Source organism: Aquarana catesbeiana, linkage group LG11 (genome assembly GCF_042186555.1).
Source record: "Aquarana catesbeiana isolate 2022-GZ linkage group LG11, ASM4218655v1, whole genome shotgun sequence".
NCBI lineage: Eukaryota > Metazoa > Chordata > Amphibia > Anura > Ranidae > Aquarana > Aquarana catesbeiana.
Genome location: NC_133334.1, coordinates 280,320,930 through 280,330,733, shown reverse-complemented (window position 1 = coordinate 280,330,733; position 9,804 = coordinate 280,320,930). Strand labels below are relative to the sequence as shown.

The 9,804-nt window shown below is 51.7% G+C and overlaps 1 long non-coding RNA gene across 1 annotated transcript in view; it reads right to left on the bottom strand.

Annotated features, from left to right (window-relative positions):
- Positions 1-1,904: 1,904 nt before the first annotated feature.
- The window catches only part of LOC141112836 (uncharacterized), an 11,366-nt gene continuing 3,466 nt past the window's right edge, over positions 1,905-9,804 (bottom strand). Inside the window, exon 3 of the long non-coding RNA XR_012236652.1 lies at positions 1,905-2,074. This is a non-coding gene — a long non-coding RNA (uncharacterized lncRNA). The remainder of the gene's footprint in view (positions 2,075-9,804) is intronic.

Here is a 9,804-nt window from a genome sequence, read left to right as displayed (position 1 = left end):
AATCATTTTTATGTTTGGGAATCACAGCATTTGGAGTGTTGAAGGCCGCATGGTCCCTGAGGAAGATCCGCACTATATGTGGAATTGAAACGCGTCGGACATTCATTTGCGAGCCTCCTCCCTTCCTCCAGCTGGTTTCCTTACCTCCCATACATATGTTTTTATCATTGGTTATGTTGTTTCATGATGTAATATATGTATTGCATGATAATTTTTAAAATTTTTATACTCTTTACCACCTGACGTCCATTTAAAGTCCCATTTTTTGAGGAATCTTTTTCTACTATGTGTTTGGGGACGGGATGCACAGGCAGTACAGTCATTTAGATGAGGCAAAACTCTCTTTTCATATCTAATAGTACACATCTACACCCCCACTTCAATTCCCCCCTTCCAGCACACATTAGCCCCAAATCTCCCCTCCTAGCATGAATCCCCCCCCATCCCCCCAACACAAATCCTCCTAAATCACCATTCTTAACACTGCCCCCCCCAAATTTCCCCAACTAGAACAATACTTACCCCCTCCCACCCCCCCAAACTCCCCCTTCCAACACAAATCCCCCCCCCCAAATCTCCTTGTGGTACCCCTCCACCTCACATGGTACCAGTGTCCAGGGCAGCCGTCCCTTCTGCCCATCCCTTGTCCTGGCCCTGGGTGCATCCCACCACTGTGAGATGTTACCCCCCCCCCCCTTTGTGTACTATGAGTGGCCTAGATCAATCTGATAAGATCCTCTATCAACCTGCATTTCAAGAAAGCCGAGCATCAAATCCGGCTCCTCCATCGTATTTTGTTTTACATCTGGATGGTATAGCCTGTGATGGTTCCAAGGCAGGGCCGTCTTTAATATTGATTGGACCCTGGGCAAAACTTTTCTTGGGTCCCCCCTCCCCCCCCATCATGCAGTTTCGCTCTCCACCTGCTCTGAGACATACAATAAATAGCAGCTAGACTCAAAATCAGTTTACAGAATCAGATCAGGCAGCGATTGGTTGGTTATCATTACCGCTCACTGACTGGTTGCTAGAGGTTACAGCACACATTATGGCTCACTGATTAGTTGCTAGAGGTTACAGTACATGATTTCTGCTTGTTGATTGGCTGCTAGAGATTACTGTGGATATGACCTCAGGGATCATGATACACATATTAATGCCGCCCCTATTTACATATGAATGCCGGTAATTTACATGTAAACACAGGGTCTACAGGTGAGTCACCTGTACACAATAGAGCAGTGCTGGGCAGCATTAGTAGCAGCACTTCACACTGAGATATTGGGACACAGCACGGGACTAAAACCTCAAGGGACGAGGGAATTTAAACCAGGGTAGTTGACAAGTATGAGGCAGCTGCTTTGGGCCCCACAACAATGATAGGGCCCAGGGCAGCTGCTCCCTTTGCCCTGCCTTAAAAATGGCCCTGTTCCAAGGCTGCTGCTAACAATGCAGATCGGTTCCTGGTATGCAATCCAGCTCCATTCCGTTCATGATTACAGTGGGGAGTTTCTGGTAAGGACCAAAATCAGGAACTTACTCCGAGTCCTCGTTCACACCGAACACGGCTCTGAAATCATGTGACTTCTCCTGAACTCGATTTCAAAGCTGCATTTCATTCTGACTCTGAGGGGGCGACTTGAAAGACATCTGTGCGGGTTCATGCACAGATGTCTATTGAAATCACCCCCCCTCCCTGAAGTCGCCAAAAGTAGTGCAGGAACTGCTTTTGGAAATCGGTGCGGCGCCTCAAAGTTGACGTTGCACTGATTGGGGTGCTCTTATTGCCGGCAATAGGCTCCGATTTGACATGCGACTTGACCAGTCAAATTGCACCGATGGGAATGGGGGGGGGGGGGGGGGCGGTTTGGCTTAGTCTTATCCAATATGAATCTTACCTTCAATAGTGTCTCCTGTGCCGTTCACTCCGGGAGACGTCAGCAGCAGGAGGAGCCACCACATCCCAGCGTGAGCCTGAGAAGTCTTCATGTCTGGACCGTTCTCAGCTCACCAACATCCCAATCCACAGAACTCCGGAATTATTGCGGCAGCCGTCAGCGAGTACTCTACGGACCTGTAATATCAATTGTGGAGCAAAGCTGACCGAGATTATTAGAAAATCTAATAAAATGCATTAAAAATAATTCTCAACTTCTTCCCATGCCCCCATAACACACATGCAAGCACGTACTGGCCATCGGGACTACAGGGAGTTTCCCAGTGGGCCGATGGCTCAGTGGGCCGATGGCTCAGTGGGCCAGTTTTTATGCAGAGTTCGGCAGCAGCTAGAGCGTGTGCAGCAAACAGCAGCAGGGATTTGGGGAAGGTGGCCAGCGAGGAGGGCAGTTAGATGTGAGAGCCTGGGAGGGAGAAGAGCTCCACCTCCTCCCTGACCACCGAAGAGGCGAACAGGAGTGGGCACGGCCCCCTCTGCGCTACCAGAACCTCAATTCCTCCACCTCCTCTCTGCTCCAAGAACAGTGCGGCCCGAGCTGAAGGACAAGCTGACTGGGGGTCTGGAGGAAGAGGACCGGCAGAATGCTGCCAAGGAGCTGCAGGAAGGAGCAGAGCAGCAAGAGCACCCCTGGATCAAGAGGGAGACTCGGCGCTGCAGCTGCTGGCCATCAGGTACCCGGCATCCTACACATACCTGCCAGCACACAGAGCCTGTGGGGGGTCAGAGGAGGAACTGCAGCTAGGGACAGTGCTATGTGGTTTGTCTCAGCCCTCCCCTCTTTCTCTCAGCCCCCCGTCTCTAAGTCCCCCCTCTGTCTCTCAGACCCCCCTGTCTCTCAGACCCCCCTGTCTTTCAGGCCCCCCTCTGTCTCACAGCCCCCCTCTGTCTCACAGCCCCCCTCTGTCTCACAGCCCCCCTCTGTCTCACAGCCCCCCTCTGTCTCACAGCCCCCCTCTGTCTCACAGCCCCCCTCTGTCTCACAGCCCCCCTCTGTCTCACAGCCCCCCTCTGTCTCACAGCCCCCCTCTGTCTCACAGTCCCCCTCTGTCTCACAGTCCCCCTCTGTTTCTCAGTGTCCCCCCTTTGTCTCTCAGCCCCCCGTCTCTCACCCCCTCCCCCCTCTGTCTCTCATCCCCCTCTCTGTCACACACCCCCCTCCATTCTCTCTCACCCCCCTCTCACCCCCTCTCTCTCTTACCCACCCCCTCTCACCCCATTTCCCTCAACACCCCCTCTCTCTCACTCCCACCTCTCTCTCTCACCCTCTCATGATATACAATAATGGATATGGGGGCCTTTTGGTGGGCGTGATTTTTTTTTGGGGGGGGAGGCAGCCGATCTGGATGAAGTCCAGGGCCAAATTTTTGTCCCAGTCCAGCCCTGCACACAGGAGGGTGCGACATAAAGCAGTATTAAACCGCAAACTCAAAATGTAATATAATGCAGCTTACCAATCATTAGATGTGGCGGCTGCATATGTTTTCTTTTTTTAGGCTTTTTTTCCCTCCTATTTTTACCTGGTGATCCGGCCAGTAACACCCCTCCTGTATTAGAGCTCCCCACTCTGGATGAAGGAGCACAGGGGGACATCTTTGGACAGCAGCATTGTCAATTTTGGGGGGTGGGGGCGTTAGATGTACTAGCAGATTTAGATACACTATAACTGAAGCCGAATTCCAGCTTACGCTTTATAAGCAGTTACAACAACATTTTCTTTTGGGATAAAGGTTTTTACGTGAATGAATAAAAAGTTGATAAATGGTTTGTCACATCCCTGTTAAAAGATACATTTGCAGGAGAGTTTGTTCTGCTGAAAAACAAAAAAGACTTGGCGGCAGGATCAGCAGGTGAATAATAGAAGAAAGCCTAAGACCTCCTGCACACTGGACATTATAAGCAGCGTTGGCTGTAGAATGAATTTTGCAGAGTTTTTGCAGTAGCGTTTTTTAGCTTTTTTTTTTTTTTTTTTAGCAAAACTATTCTTCCCATAAAAGCTTGCTGGGGACACCCGATGTAAGGAGGGACTCCCGCTGACTGGGGACACCCGATGTAAGGGGGGACTCCCGCTGACTGGGGACACCCGATGTAAGGGGGGACTCCCGCTGACTGGGGACACCCGATGTAAGGGGGGACTCCCGCTGACTGGGGACACCCGATGTAAGGGGGGACTCCCGCTGACTGGGGACACCCGATGTAAGGGGGGACTCCCGCTGACTGGGGACACCCGATGTAAGGGGGGACTCCCGCTGACTGGGGACACCCGATGTAAGGGGGGACTCCCGCTGACTGGGGACACCCGATGTAAGGGGGGACTCCCGCTGACTGGGGACACCCGATGTAAGGGGGGACTCCCGCTGACTGGGGACACCCGATGTAAGGGGGGACTCCCGCTGACTGGGGACACCCGATGTAAGGGGGGACTCCCGCTGACTGGGGACACCCGATGTAAGGGGGGACTCCCGCTGACTGGGGACACCCGATGTAAGGGGGGACTCCCGCTGACTGGGGACACCCGATGTAAGGGGGGACTCCCGCTGACTGGGGACACCCGATGTAAGGGGGGACTCCCGCTGACTGGGGACACCCGATGTAAGGGGGGACACCCGATGTAAGGGGGGACTCCCGCTGACTGGGGACACCCGATGTAAGGGGGGACTCCCGCTGACTGGGGACACCCGATGTAAGGGGGGACTCCCGCTGACTGGGGACACCCGATGTAAGGGGGGACTCCCGCTGACTGGGGACACCCGATGTAAGGGGGGACTCCCGCTGACTGGGGACACCCGATGTAAGGGGGGACTCCCGCTGACTGGGGACACCCGATGTAAGGGGGGACTCCCGCTGACTGGGGACACCCGATGTAAGGGGGGACTCCCGCTGACTGGGGACACCCGATGTAAGGGGGGACTCCCGCTGACTGGGGACACCCGATGTAAGGGGGGACTCCCGCTGACTGGGGACACCCGATGTAAGGGGGGACTCCCGCTGACTGGGGACACCCGATGTAAGGGGGGACTCCCGCTGACTGGGGACACCCGATGTAAGGGGGGACTCCCGCTGACTGGGGACACCCGATGTAAGGGGGGACTCCCGCTGACTGGGGACACCCGATGTAAGGGGGGACTCCCGCTGACTGGGGACACCCGATGTAAGGGGGGACTCCCGCTGACTGGGGACACCCGATGTAAGGGGGGACTCCCGCTGACTGGGGACACCCGATGTAAGGGGGGACTCCCGCTGACTGGGGACACCCGATGTAAGGGGGGACTCCCGCTGACTGGGGACACCCGATGTAAGGAGGGACTCCCGCTGACTGGGGACACCCGATGTAAGGAGGGACTCCCGCTGACTGGGGACACCCGATGTAAGGAGGGACTCCCGCTGACTGGGGACACCCGATGTAAGGAGGGACTCCCGCTGACTGGGGACACCCGATGTAAGGAGGGACTCCCGCTGACTGGGGACACCCGATGTAAGGAGGGACTCCCGCTGACTGGGGACACCCGATGTAAGGAGGGACTCCCGCTGACTGGGGACACCCGATGTAAGGAGGGACTCCCGCTGACTGGGGACACCCGATGTAAGGAGGGACTCCAACTGACTGGGGACACCCGATGTAAGGAGGGACTCCCGCTGACTGGGGACACCCGATGTAAGGAGGGACTCCCGCTGACTGGGGACACCCGATGTAAGGAGGGACTCCCGCTGACTGGGGACACCCGATGTAAGGAGGGACTCCCGCTGACTGGGGACACCCGATGTAAGGAGGGACTCCCGCTGACTGGGGACACCCGATGTAAGGAGGGACTCCCGCTGACTGGGGACACCCGATGTAAGGAGGGACTCCCGCTGACTGGGGACACCCGATGTAAGGAGGGACTCCCGCTGACTGGGGACACCCGATGTAAGGAGGGACTCCCGCTGACTGGGGACACCCGATGTAAGGAGGGACTCCCGCTGACTGGGGACACCCGATGTAAGGAGGGACTCCCGCTGACTGGGGACACCCGATGTAAGGAGGGACTCCCGCTGACTGGGGACACCCGATGTAAGGAGGGACTCCACTGACTGGGGACACCTGATGTAAGGAGGGACTCCCGCTGACTAGGGACACCCGATGTAAGGAGGGACTCCCGCTCACTGGGGATATCTGATGTAAGGAGGGACTCCGCTGCCTGGGGACACCCGATGTAAGGAGGGACTCCACTGACTGGGGACACCTGATGTAAGGAGGGACTCCCGCTGACTAGGGACACCCGATCTAAGGAGGGACTCCCGCTGACTGGGGACACCCGATCTAAGGAGGGACTCCCGCTGACTGGGGACACCTGATGTAAGGAGGGACTCAAGCTGACTGGGGACACCCGATGTAAAGAAGGACTCCCGCTGACTGGGGACACCCGATGTAAGGAGGGACTCCGCTGGGGCCATGCCTAAAAACGAATGCCCCACCCCCTAAAAACAAATGCCTCACTCTGCCTACAGACAAAAAAAAGTGTCCCTATACATTTTTTTACAATGTTGCCAAAAACTACTGATAACAGCCTATGTGTGCATGGACACATGGGATAACATGGACGCATGGGAGATAACATGGACGTATGGGAGACAACATGGATGCATGGGAGATAACATGGACGCATGGGAGACAATATAGACGCATGGGGGATAACATGGACGCACGGGGGATAACATGGACGCACGAGAGATAACATGGACGCACGGGAGATAACATGGACGCACAAGAGATAACATGGACGCACAAGAGATAACATGGACGCACAAGAGATAACATGGACGCACGGGAGATAACATGGACGCACGGGAGATAACATGGACGCACGGGAGATAACATGGACACACGGGAGATAACATGGACACATGAGATAACATGGACACATAAGATAACATGGACACATAAGATAACATGGACACATAAGATAACATGGACACATGGGAGAACATGGACACATGGGAGATAACATGGACACATGGGAGATAACATGGACACATAAGATAACATGGACACATAAGATAACATGGACACATGGGATAACATGGACACATGGGAGATAACATGGACACATGGGAGATAACATGGACGCACGAGAGATAACATGGACGCACGAGAGATAACATGGACGCACGGGAGATAACATGGACGCACGGGAGATAACATGGACGCACGGGAGATAACATGGACGCACAAGAGATAACATGGACGCACAAGAGATAACATGGACACACGGGAGATAACATGGACACACGGGAGATAACATGGACACATGAGATAACATGGACACATAAGATAACATGGACACATAAGATAACATGGACACATAAGATAACATGGACACATAAGATAACATGGACACATAAGATAACATGGACACATAAGATAACATGGACACATGGGAGAACATGGACACATGGGAGATAACATGGACACATAAGATAACATGGACACATAAGATAACATGAACACATGGGATAACATGGACACATGAGAGATAACATGGACACATGGGAGATAACATGGACACATGGGAGATAACATGGACGCACGGGAGATAACATGGACGCACGGGAGATAACATGGACGCACGGGAGATAACATGGACGCACGGGAGATAACATGGACACACGGGAGATAACATGGACACATGAGATAACATGGACACATAAGATAACATGGACACATAAGATAACATGGACACATAAGATAACATGGACACATAAGATAACATGGACACATGGGAGAACATGGACACATGGGAGATAACATGGACACATGGGAGATAACATGGACACATAAGATAACATGGACACATAAGATAACATGGACACATGGGATAACATGGACACATGGGATAACATGGACACATGGGATAACATGGACACATGGGAGATAACATGGACACATGGGAGATAACATGGACGCACGAGAGATAACATGGACGCACGAGAGATAACATGGACGCACGGGAGATAACATGGACGCACGGGAGATAACATGGACGCACGGGAGATAACATGGACACACGGGAGATAACATGGACACATGAGATAACATGGACACATAAGATAACATGGACACATAAGATAACATGGACACATAAGATAACATGGACACATGGGATAACATGGACACATGGGAAATAACATGGACACATAAGATAACATGGACACATGGGAGAACATGGACACATAAGATAACATGGACACATAAGATAACATGGACACATAAGATAACATGGACACATAAGACAACATGGACACATAAGATAACATGGACACATGGGATAACATGGACACATGGGAAATAACATGGACACATAAGATAACATGGACACATGGGAGAACATGGACACATGGGAGATAACATGGACACATAAGATAACATGGACACATAAGATAACATGGACACATGGGAGATAACATGGACACATGGGAGATAACATGGACACATGGGAGATAACATGGACACATGGGAGATAACATGGACACACGGGGGATAACATGGACACACGGGGGATAACATGGACACACGGGGGATAACATGGACACACGGGGGATAACATGGACACACGGGGGATAACATGGACGCACAAGAGATAACATGGACGCACAAGAGATAACATGGACGCACGGGAGATAACATGGACGCACGGGAGATAACATGGACGCACGGGAGATAACATGGACACACGGGAGATAACATGGACACATGAGATAACATGGACACATAAGATAACATGGACACATAAGATAACATGGACACATAAGATAACATGGACACATAAGATAACATGGACACATGGGAGAACATGGACACATGGGAGATAACATGGACACATGGGAGATAACATGGACACATAAGATAACATGGACACATAAGATAACATGGACACATGGGATAACATGGACACATGGGATAACATGGACACATGGGAGATAACATGGACACATGGGAGATAACATGGACGCACGAGAGATAACATGGACGCACGAGAGATAACATGGACGCACGGGAGATAACATGGACGCACGGGAGATAACATGGACGCACGGGAGATAACATGGACGCACAAGAGATAACATGGACGCACGGGAGATAACATGGACACACGGGAGATAACATGGACACATGAGATAACATGGACACATAAGATAACATGGACACATAAGATAACATGGACACATAAGATAACATGGACACATAAGATAACATGGACACATAAGATAACATGGACACATAAGATAACATGGACACATAAGATAACATGGACACATGGGAGAACATGGACACATGGGAGATAACATGGACACATAAGATAACATGGACACATAAGATAACATGAACACATGGGATAACATGGACACATGGGAGATAACATGGACACATGGGAGATAACATGGACACATGGGAGATAACATGGATGCACGGGAGATAACATGGACGCACGGGAGATAACATGGACGCACGGGAGATAACATGGACGCACGGGAGATAACATGGACACATGAGATAACATGGACACATAAGATAACATGGACACATAAGATAACATGGACACATAAGATAACATGGACACATGGGATAACATGGACACATGGGAAATAACATGGACACATAAGATAACATGGACACATGGGAGAACATGGACACATGGGAGATAACATGGACACATAAGATAACATGGACACATAAGATAACATGGACACATAAGATAACATGGACACATGGGAGATAACATGGACACATGGGAGATAACATGGACACATGGGAGATAACATGGACACATGGGAGATAACATGGACACATGGGAGATAACATGGACACATGG